This window comes from Passer domesticus, chromosome 3, assembly GCF_036417665.1.
Source record: "Passer domesticus isolate bPasDom1 chromosome 3, bPasDom1.hap1, whole genome shotgun sequence".
NCBI lineage: Eukaryota > Metazoa > Chordata > Aves > Passeriformes > Passeridae > Passer > Passer domesticus.
The window spans coordinates 9,517,473-9,527,616 of record NC_087476.1 but is presented as its reverse complement, the minus strand read 5'-3'; the positions used below and the strand labels follow the sequence as shown (position 1 = coordinate 9,527,616).

Genomic DNA, 10,144 nt, shown 5'->3' with positions numbered 1-10,144 from the left:
AGAATCTTGTGATACATAAAGGTACCTAATGGAAACACCAGTTTATGTTTCCCAATTATGCCACTACTTCAAGCAATCCCACTTACGTCACTTATACTATGCTGCCTGGATGCCTTAAAGAATTGTCTTCCCAGGGCAGCTCTCTTTAAAATTCCAACTCTTAAAACTATAAAATTAGGTCTGTTTCCTTGACTGAAAAATGAAAAGGTAACATTTATTGAAATATCACGTGAATTTTCTTTGCTCTTCCTGGGGGGGAAAAAAATTCAGGTGAAAACAAATAAAATACAATTTGAATTATTTATCTGGTTTTAGTTTTTCAAAAAGCATATCAGTCCAGCATTAGAGTTGGCACATATTAAGTACTTTTTCTAGGCAAAAGGTCCTTTTTTTTGTTTATTTACATCTGACTCATGTCTGAGTAAAATTCAAACATTGCTATAAAGCTGCTATTAATTAACAGTACTGAAAGACAAAGACTTTTTTCCTCTATTAATTTCTTTATTCAACAAATTAGACCATACATTTTCTGTAGAGCAGTGCTTCCTTCTGCATTTAAGTGTAATTTTACATGACTAACTTCAAGGAATTTCTTTGTTTTTCTCTTACTAACTCCGTGAGCTCAGTGCCACGCAGCAGACATACTTATTGTGCCGTGCAAAGGTTGCAGCCAACAGAGATTTGCTATGTGCAAAGTTCAGGTATCTGGCACCTTAGCAATTATTAAAGCTAAGTGGTATTTCTTGCTGCTTCTTTATAATCCGAATGAGTTCAGGTAGAACAGCTTCTTTATAACCCCTCTGATAAGGGCTGGGGTAAACAGGAGGTGCAGGCAGTCGCTGGTTTCAGGCTCGTTCACTCACGGACACCAGTTTTAACCTACATGCGCAATCCTGATAAATGGCACTGGAGTCAGCACTGCTGATAAGGCTCCTGCTCCCTGTACAAATACTTCACAGGCCTTGCAGTTGAGAAAAACCACTAGGCTATTTGTCAAAGTTATTTTCAGCTAAAAACCTACTACACTGCACTTGCATCTACAGCATCGACTCTTGCCTGGGCACCTCCGCATCCATATAACTGAGAGGAAGTACCAGGAGATGTGCTGGGAATGTTTTCAATAAAAATGAATCTGAACCATTGTATCTAGGGTAATTCTGCTGTCTATCATGAACTAGACATCACAAGTACTCAGCTCATTCTCCACTGGATGATAAAACTAACAAGAGGAAAAAAAAAATCACAAATGGAATTATAAACTCTAGCCAGAAAAGGGAGATAAACAAGTGAGCAAGTATGCACTCATCAACAGGAGTTTAAATGCACTCCTGACTAAGTACAGAAATCACGTTCCACTCCCAGGTAATGGTCTTAGTGTTACCAGGAACCAGTACAAATTTATCAAAATCTCATTATTATCATGTCTATTTTTTAGCTGTCAGAGCTGCCACTGTAAAGGTTGCTAATTAACTGCAAGACTATCATACTCTATAAATAACTGGTACTGAAATCTTTCTACTTCCAAAGAATAGGTTCCCTTTAATTTCTTGGGACAGCTGGTGACACAGTGGTGGCTCTGCCCAGTACAGTTCCATGGCTCAGATATGTGCTAATGTATAAAACCATGACAGACCTAACTGGATTTCAGTTTTGTTTCTTCCCCAGTGCTAGTTTCTTAGCATTAAACATGAGCAGGTTCAGTGCACGTTCATTCCCTTCATCTCAGGTGGAAAGGAAATAAACAGAAAAAAGAGAGTAACTACCCCTTGGCTCCCAAAAGGGAGCCTTTCCAACTGGAAAGGGCCAAACGCAAATTATCTCATCTTCCAGAATCCATTCCTATGGCAGGCATGGATTCCTATTAATCATGACTACATGGAACTGGCAGTTAAGACTATTTAATCCCTGAAGGATTTAGGATTTAAATAGGTACACTATAAATACACTACACTGGATATTTTGGTTAAAAAGCACTGACACGAATGACAATACTGTTAGTAATATTGGAGTTACTGCTATTTAAGGTTAGAAGGTATTTCCAACTCATACCCCTATATTCTGAAATGTTTTAAAAATGGTTTCAGAATACAGAGATATTTCTGTGACATTACAGGGATTGAAAAGCGTCCAATTAAGACAGCCAAAGAATGGTTTCAAAAGCTGCATCTTTTGAATCTGGACCAGCCAAAATACATTTCTTCTCTATATTTGATATCAACTTAGATGAAAAGTTATGTAAATTTGCACCATAAACTTTACTTTTCCTTTATATTTTTAAGGGATTCAGCGCTATTTATGTAGTCAAATTTTAGTTTTCTTATTTTCTTACACAGAAAGTAAATTAGTTTAACAATTATGGATATATTATATATATTTTGTCTTGATTTGTGGTAGTAACAATGCTATAATCCAAACTTTCTACAGGAAAGTTCAGAAATTATGGGGGGGTAAGCATTGAAAAGTTTACTGGTTTGATCATAGAACTGCATAGGAAATTAGGCTGGCAGAGAAATCAGGTTGCTATCTGGTCCAACCATTTCTCAAAACACAGCGGAATTCAAAGTCTGATCAGGCTCCTTAGGGCCACATCCAGATGACTTCTGAATAATCTCTAAGGCTGGAAATTTCAGAATCTCTCTGGGAAAACTGGGCTACCATTTGATCATGCTGAACATTCTTTTCCGGAATTTCCCGTGTTGCACTTCATTTCCCTCAGTCTTTCACTGTTCACCCCTGGGAAGTGTGCAGCTCCACTTCCTCAAAGATCTATCCATAAGGAAGTCAGAGGCAGCAACAAGACCACGATGTAGTTCTCTTCACCTAAGGCTGGACAAAACCAGCTGTCCCACATCACACATCACATGCTCCACAGTCCCAACCCTGTTACCAGCTTTCCTCCAGACTCTCTTCAGTTTGCCAGTTCCTCTCTTCTACTTCAGAGCCTCAGGACACTGTATCTCAGATGTAGTTTTAAGAATACTCCATGAAAAGGAATAATAACTCCCCTAGACCTGATATTGTGACTAAATGCAGCTTTTTTCATTAGTCTGACTTCTGGAATAAATATAGGCCAAGAAATCTAGTATTTGTGGAATAAATTGCATGTAAAAAGAGTGCCCACATATACAGTGTCAGGGTCATGATATCTATGTGTAAACTTTTTAGGGCAACAATTATGTTTTAGCTCCATAATTTCTAATTGTGACAAACTAGAATTACTGTATTGCAATTAACAGAAATTCTTTAGTAGATACGGATCAGTGCTCTGTGTAAGCAAAGAGAAAAAAAAAATCATCTAATTAAAGTAAGATAAAAGATGATTCCTACATGTCTGACCCAGAATAAGTTAGTGGTTAAAAAGGCCCCGGAAGGTAATGAATGCAATTAACAGCATTGTGTGGTAAAAATGCACAATTATTAGCAATCTCCAAGATAAATTCAGGATTTCAAATTTCTAGATATGTGAAATTTCTAGTGTGATTTAGCAAAGAGTTACAGTGTGTTTATGACTTGAGGGAAAGTCTCCCAAGTTTTAAGGTGCTCTTGTGCACACTGAGCTATCTTCATTTGTTCTACTTTAGCATTGGATCAATTATATTGTCTATATTCAGTGATTTACTTCCTAAAATTACCACGGCTGTGACTTATTGATTCCAAGGAGAGGTTATATGAGAAATCACATGTATTACCATAATTTCTCTTTAGCCTGTTTTCTGTATTCCTGTTGGTGAAGTTTGTCTGTAAAATTTTTGCGTTTCTTCCCTTGAAAATTACCAATACATCTGTACCATTCATTTGTTTGCAAGGATCCTTTTCTCAAGCCACTGTTTTATTAGTTTTCAGAATACTCTTGAAATGTGGCCTCAGTCCATCTGGGCAAACAGACTGAGTAGCATAGATCAGCACCATCTCCTATGAGGGAAGAATAAAATAATCAAATAAATATGTATGTACATCACAAGCAGCTATGAATTTCTTATACCATAGGATTTTTCTAGAGCAGGAAGACTTAAGAGATGCCCATTATGAAGTCCTCCTCAATTCTGAAGAAACTGGAAACAAAGACATAAAAAATTGATCCGCCCACCCCAAAATTGCTTTTATTTTTATGGAAAATGACAGGTGCCAGTTTACATGGTGCTAAGTATCACTTGCTTTTAGTTCTATAGGAATTTTTTATATTTTGGGTGAAATAAAGGTTTTCAGATACAATTTCTACTCAGCTCATGAAGGTGGAAGCCTTGTGAGATGAAGTTCTCTTAAGAGAACCATAGGTATCACAGTGCTGCCCTATGCCTTATTTAGCAAGTCAGATTTCCAATTCAACTCCAAGTATAATTTGAGTTCTTGGCTATGTATTAGAACTGTAAATTAAAATAAATTTATCAGAACTAGGCTGTCTACAGCTCTGTGATTTCAATGGCATCTATGTGAATGTTCTTATTTTAAGGCAAATAATGTGATAAATGTTAAGTTTGATGTGACACTGTTAAACAAATCAAACATTAGTCTGCTTAATAAAAAATGAAAAAAGATATCATAAAGACAAGTGGGCATTTAAGGTGCAAAATAGGCGGGATTTATTTGCTTAAGGGAGAAATATGGAAAGTCTGTGCAACCTCAAAGCCCATGAAGTTGCGAAGTTTTATGTAACTTCGAAACCTGTGTCAGTGTATTACGTACATTATCATAATTTTGGACTAAAAATTTCTGTGTCTCACTCTAAGCATCAAAGCCAGGCTGAAAGGTAGAGCAGGACAGGGTTCTGGAAAAGTGTCAGAAATTCAGAGCTATTAATTACAATCCACTGAAAATTTAAAGTTGGAAAAAAAATTCCTAAAAATGATATTTTTATTTTATTTAGCAGAAAATATCCCAATCTGTTGAAGTGCCTAGAAAATTCTAGATTTTAAAGAAAAATTATGTTTATACTTGTGGCTGATTTTCAGCTTTAATAAATGAATTAATTTAATAAATTAATTGCTCCCAAATTGCTCCAATTAATGTGTTTTTTTGCTGGGTTTTTTTTTCTTTGGGGGGGGGGGAGGTGGAAGTCCCCAAAATGCTAAGACTGTTGAGAAGAACATAAATCTTCAAAACAATATTTCTTACTGAAACAATCTGGTTCCAACTTTCTTCTTACTTTTTTTTTCTTCACACATTTTTTGACTAAAAGGACCTGGTACATAGCTTGACTTTCAGTCTTGCTCTTATTGAGAATTCACAGCAGCTTTTCTCTGTGTCTGTTGACACTGCAGCTGAATGTGTGACTACAGGGGAGAATGGTCCAAGGAAGCACGAAATGCACTATTTGAAGATGATGTCAGAGTAGGAGAGGAACCAAAGCATGTGCCTCAGGTCCCCCATGCAGTTGCACAATCCATGGTGAAGTCTGTGCAATCACCTCTTTCCTGTTTACCCATGGTAGCCAGTTCAAAGCTACTGAGCTTACAAACTTGCTTATATTCAATACATATTTAAATTCTGATTTCTATTTTGCTGGATATGTGCTCCCAGAGGAACATCGCTATTTGATAATACTATATTTTGTCAATTACTTATTTTTCTGCCTTTTAGGACTTGACTATTCTTGCTACAAAAGATTCCTGATAAGAGCTTTTGGAGGTATTGCACATTGTGCAATTCTTGAAGTGGAGGATGGTGGAGATGGACAGACACGGAGAATGATAAGAATTAGGCAAAGCAAACACTTCAGGACTCAGATCAACAGATAATGCTCAATTTCAGACCACACTGACCTGTTCATCTGAAAGATCACCCTGACACAGAGCACATGAAAGAAAATTATTCACTTCCATGAACTGCTATGACCATTTGAATGAATGTGACTCTCAAGCTCCTCCTACTTTTTCCAGTTCCATTGTCCCATGGAACAAAGAAAATTGCAAGGAGAATGAGTCATTTCCATTTTCAATAACCCTCCTTTTACATTAGGTGAGTGACAATCTATTTTGTCCAATGAAATATCTAGAAAAAAACATTCTGTGACATTTCCAGACAAAATGAAGGGAGATTCTGGGAGTTTCACAATAGCATTATTTGAGAAATAAGATATTCAGGATTATTGTGCTGATTGAGATATACTTAAGTTATATTATATTTATATATAATACATATAAATATATATATACAAAATATATCTTGTGTATTGTGTTGATTAAGATGTATGAATAAGATTCTCATTAAATATAAAGTATTTGTAATCTGTGGTTTTATAGTATCTATAACAGCATTACAGTATTCCATTCATTCTCAAAACCAGAAAGTGACACAGCAAGCATCAGCAATAATTTGATGTAGTGAGACCTGAAAATCCTCACTTGTAATAAACACAGACCTGCTCTTCCTACACAGATTAAGTATCATTCATTTGATGCTAATTTACTAGTGCATTGACTAAGAGAACAATAGCTTCTATTAACTGGAAGCTCTTAATATAGCAGAAAATATATTGCAATCAAACATAGGGAAGGAAAACTTTTCACAAATCTCATCTAAAATCTAGACAGAAAAGGTATACTAAAATTATAAATATTATTATATTTTCTCTCTGATGGAGGTAGATTTTGTAATGGTGCTATAAAAGTGTGAACTTCCTTTAATTGATAAGTAATTGAAATGAATTTATTTGCCGTGTTTTAAACAAAACTGAATTTCATTGCTCCATAAATGCAAATATCAAGTAGGGTAAAGATTTTTTTATCTCACACCAAAATCATTTGTATCTGAACATTTCAAGAAAAACACCAGAGGGGAAAAAAGCCCTTCAAACCAAATAAATTTCATATTAAGCCTGTCAAGTAAGAACTGAGTCGTGTGTAAGACAGCTGGTAAAAGCAAGGGACTAGATTTGATAGATCAGAAGGTTCCTTTCCATGCCATGCCCTTATTTTCAGAAGCATTCATATCAGCATTATATTTTCTTCATACCTGAAGACTGAAAAAAACCTCAGTAGAGTATAAATGCAGTTTGTAGATTAGTTTGTTTTTTGTATTGAACTCATATTTACCTCCATATGCCGTGGATACAGCAATAGTAATCTCAGCAGATCATCATCATTTACCACTTCAGACCACACTGGCTATCTTAAATGCCTCAGCACATGAAGGATTTCAAACTGGTATGTTCAGCAGCATGTGGGAATTAGAGAATGGTTTAATTTTGTGCACACAGGGTTGTACATGTGCTGTGGATAACTGCACCTTGGAATTGCACTCATTTTGAAGACGAGCGGCTGCCTCAGTACTTGGAATCCGTTCTTAACCTACAAGTGAAACACTTTGTTAACAACAGCCAGTAATTCCTTAGGACTTCTTAGTTTAGAACATTCCCTGCTACTGTTTAAAGAAATATATACAGAAAAAAAAGTACTGTTATAAGAATTAATATGGAAATCTGTGGGGTACTATTTGGAGCCACATTTATTCAGCCTTTTTTAGGTAACCCTCACAGCACATCTATGTAGAGTATAAGGGGACTGAGGCAGTTGAGCTGGTACCAGAAACTTACTGTGTACAAGGTCTGAATGTTTTGCATGGCTTAGACTGCAAGTAAAAATAAAGTATTTGAAAGAGAAATCTCCACCTGCCCAGAAATACCACTTTACATGACAGAGAAGGGAAAACTTAAGAGCAGACAGAATGCCGGGAAAAGAGCTTAGCAGAAAACCTGGATTGGGAGGTGCAGCTTACATGATCTTCTGAAAGTGGCCAAGCCCTGAGTCAAGAGGGAGTGAGCTTCCAAAGAAAAATTATGCTACTGAATACATTCTGTCTTTCAACTCTGGCACTATCATCTTTGGAGTGTTGATCCTAGAAACAAATTCACAGCTGAAAATTTCAATGAGATGCTGACAGGCACATGGATGCCCTCGTGTAAGTCTGCCTCTGCAAGCAGGCACCCAAAGTGAAAACTCTGTTGCTCTGGGGACTCGAGAATCAAAACCACTCTGCAGCAAAAACAATGAAGAGACAGACAGACACTGAAAATGTCTGCTTTTTACTATCCATGCAGTATTAGTAACACATGTAATACTTTTCTTGCTGTTTAAATACATGGAGTGAAATCCTTGCCCCAGTGAATTCAGTGGGAGTTTTGCCACGGACTTCAATACGGACAAAAATTTCTCCCGGGGCTGGTGTGATTTTCAGCCAGTTTTTTTCTCTTTAATACATGTGATGACAAAATCCTGTACTTCCATTCCAAGGATGGATCAGCACACTGCAGTAATTAAAATTGCTGTAGTATATCATACTTACCCAGTATATTGTCTGAAAGACCATAGTGAAGAAATATTTTTTACTTTATGTACTGTAAACAACTAAAATTTAGCGGAAAAAATACTCAAACCCAAAGAGTTTTAAGAAATTTTAACTTAAAATCTACTTCTAAAGGAATCTCTAAATTGATGAAAATACGTATGCAGGTATCTCTGCCTGCAGCATACTTCCTCTGCCTCTCTGAAGGTAGGATCTGATCATTCATTAAAAAGAGAACCAGTGCTAAAGTCCACACACACACACATATATGAAAATCTCAAATGCTAATATGAAAGAAGGTTGTGCTGGAAGCATGCAAAGCAAGCATATGTTGTCAAGAACACTGCTGAGATTTGCTGGGAAAGGGGAACCTCAATCTATTCCATTCTCATCAGTCAATTCCAGTGCCAACAAGAGATGCCAAGAAGCGGGAGAGAAATCACAGGTCAGCAGAAGAGCAGCTGAAGAGCAGCCCAAAGGAATTCCTGCCACTACAATCAGTAAATCTGCTTCACTAGGGTCTCATTCTAAAGGCCTCTATGAAAGGCACATAGGACAGGAGGAGTAAATAAATAGGAGGAGTTAGAGATGTACACACAACTGCAGGCCTGTAACCTCACTGGCATCATGGAGACGTGGTGGGATGGGTCCTGGGACTGGAGTGTGGAATGGAAGGATACAGGCTCTTCAGGAAGGACAGGCAGGGACATGAGGAGGGACTGTCACCCTCTGTGCCAATGACCAGCTGGGGTGCACAGAGCTCTGCCATGAGCCTCAGATGAGGAGCCACCCAAGAACTCAGGGGTCAGGATCAAAGGGAAGGCAGGGATAGGTGACATTATAGTGGGGGTTTGCTACAGGCCACCAGAGCAGGAAGAGTGAGTGGATAAGGTACTCTACAAACAGGAGCAGCGTCACATTCACAAACCTTGGTCCTCACAGGTCCTCCTTGGACTTCAACCACCTCATTATCTGTCGGAAGGACAGACAGCAGGGCTTAAGTAATGCAGGGAGTTCCTGAAATTCACCGGTGACAACTTCCTTCTCTATGTGACAGCAGAGCTAACAAGGAGAGGTGCTGTTCTGGACTTCATTCTCACCAGAAAGGAGAGACAGGTGAGAAATGTGAAGCTCCAGGGCAGCTGGGCTGCAGTGACCAAGAAAAGGTGGAATTCGAGCCTCTTAGGGCAATGAAGAGCATGCTCAGCAAACTCAGTACCCTGGATTTCAGGAGAGCAGACTTTTTCCCACTCTCATGAGACTCCACCTGGAGTCCTGCATTCAGTTTTGAGGCCCTCAACATAAGAAGGATGTGGAACTGTTGCAGTAAGTATAGAGGAGGCCACAAAGATGATCACAGGGGTGGAGCACCACTGCTATGGAGACAGGCTGGGAGAATTGAGGTTATTCAGTCTGGAGAAGAGAAAGCATTGGGGAAACCTTATTGTGGCCTTCCTTATTGTATACTTGAACAGGGCCCATGAGAATGAGGACGACCAACCTTTCAGCACGGCTTGCTGTGACAGAACAAGGGTTAACAGCTTTGAACTGAAAGACAGAAGGTTTAGATTAGATATAAGGGAAGAAACTCATTACTGTGAGGGTGGTGAGGCACTGGAACAGGTTGCCCAGATAAGCTGTGGATGCCCTACCCCTGTAAACAATCAAGGTCATAATGGACAGGGCTCTGAGCAACCTGATCTAGCTCAAGATGTCCTTGTTCATTACAGGGAGGCTAGACTAGTTGAGCTTTAAAGGTCCCTTCTAACACAAACCATTCCACGATCTTATTGTCTGCACTATGATTTCAGATTTCATACAAATGGTCAATGATAAATATCAGAAGAGAGTTTTAGAGAACTCA

General features: G+C 38.1%; 1 long non-coding RNA gene across 1 annotated transcript; it reads right to left on the bottom strand.

Annotated features, from left to right (window-relative positions):
* Positions 1-3,480: 3,480 nt before the first annotated feature.
* On the bottom strand, positions 3,481-9,874 carry LOC135297895 (uncharacterized). Its single transcript, XR_010359823.1, has 3 exons — positions 9,782-9,874; positions 7,032-7,286; positions 3,481-3,912 (listed from the first exon to the last, which is right to left on the bottom strand). It is a non-coding gene; the product is annotated as an uncharacterized LOC135297895 (long non-coding RNA).
* Between the last annotated feature and the right edge of the window lie 270 nt (positions 9,875-10,144).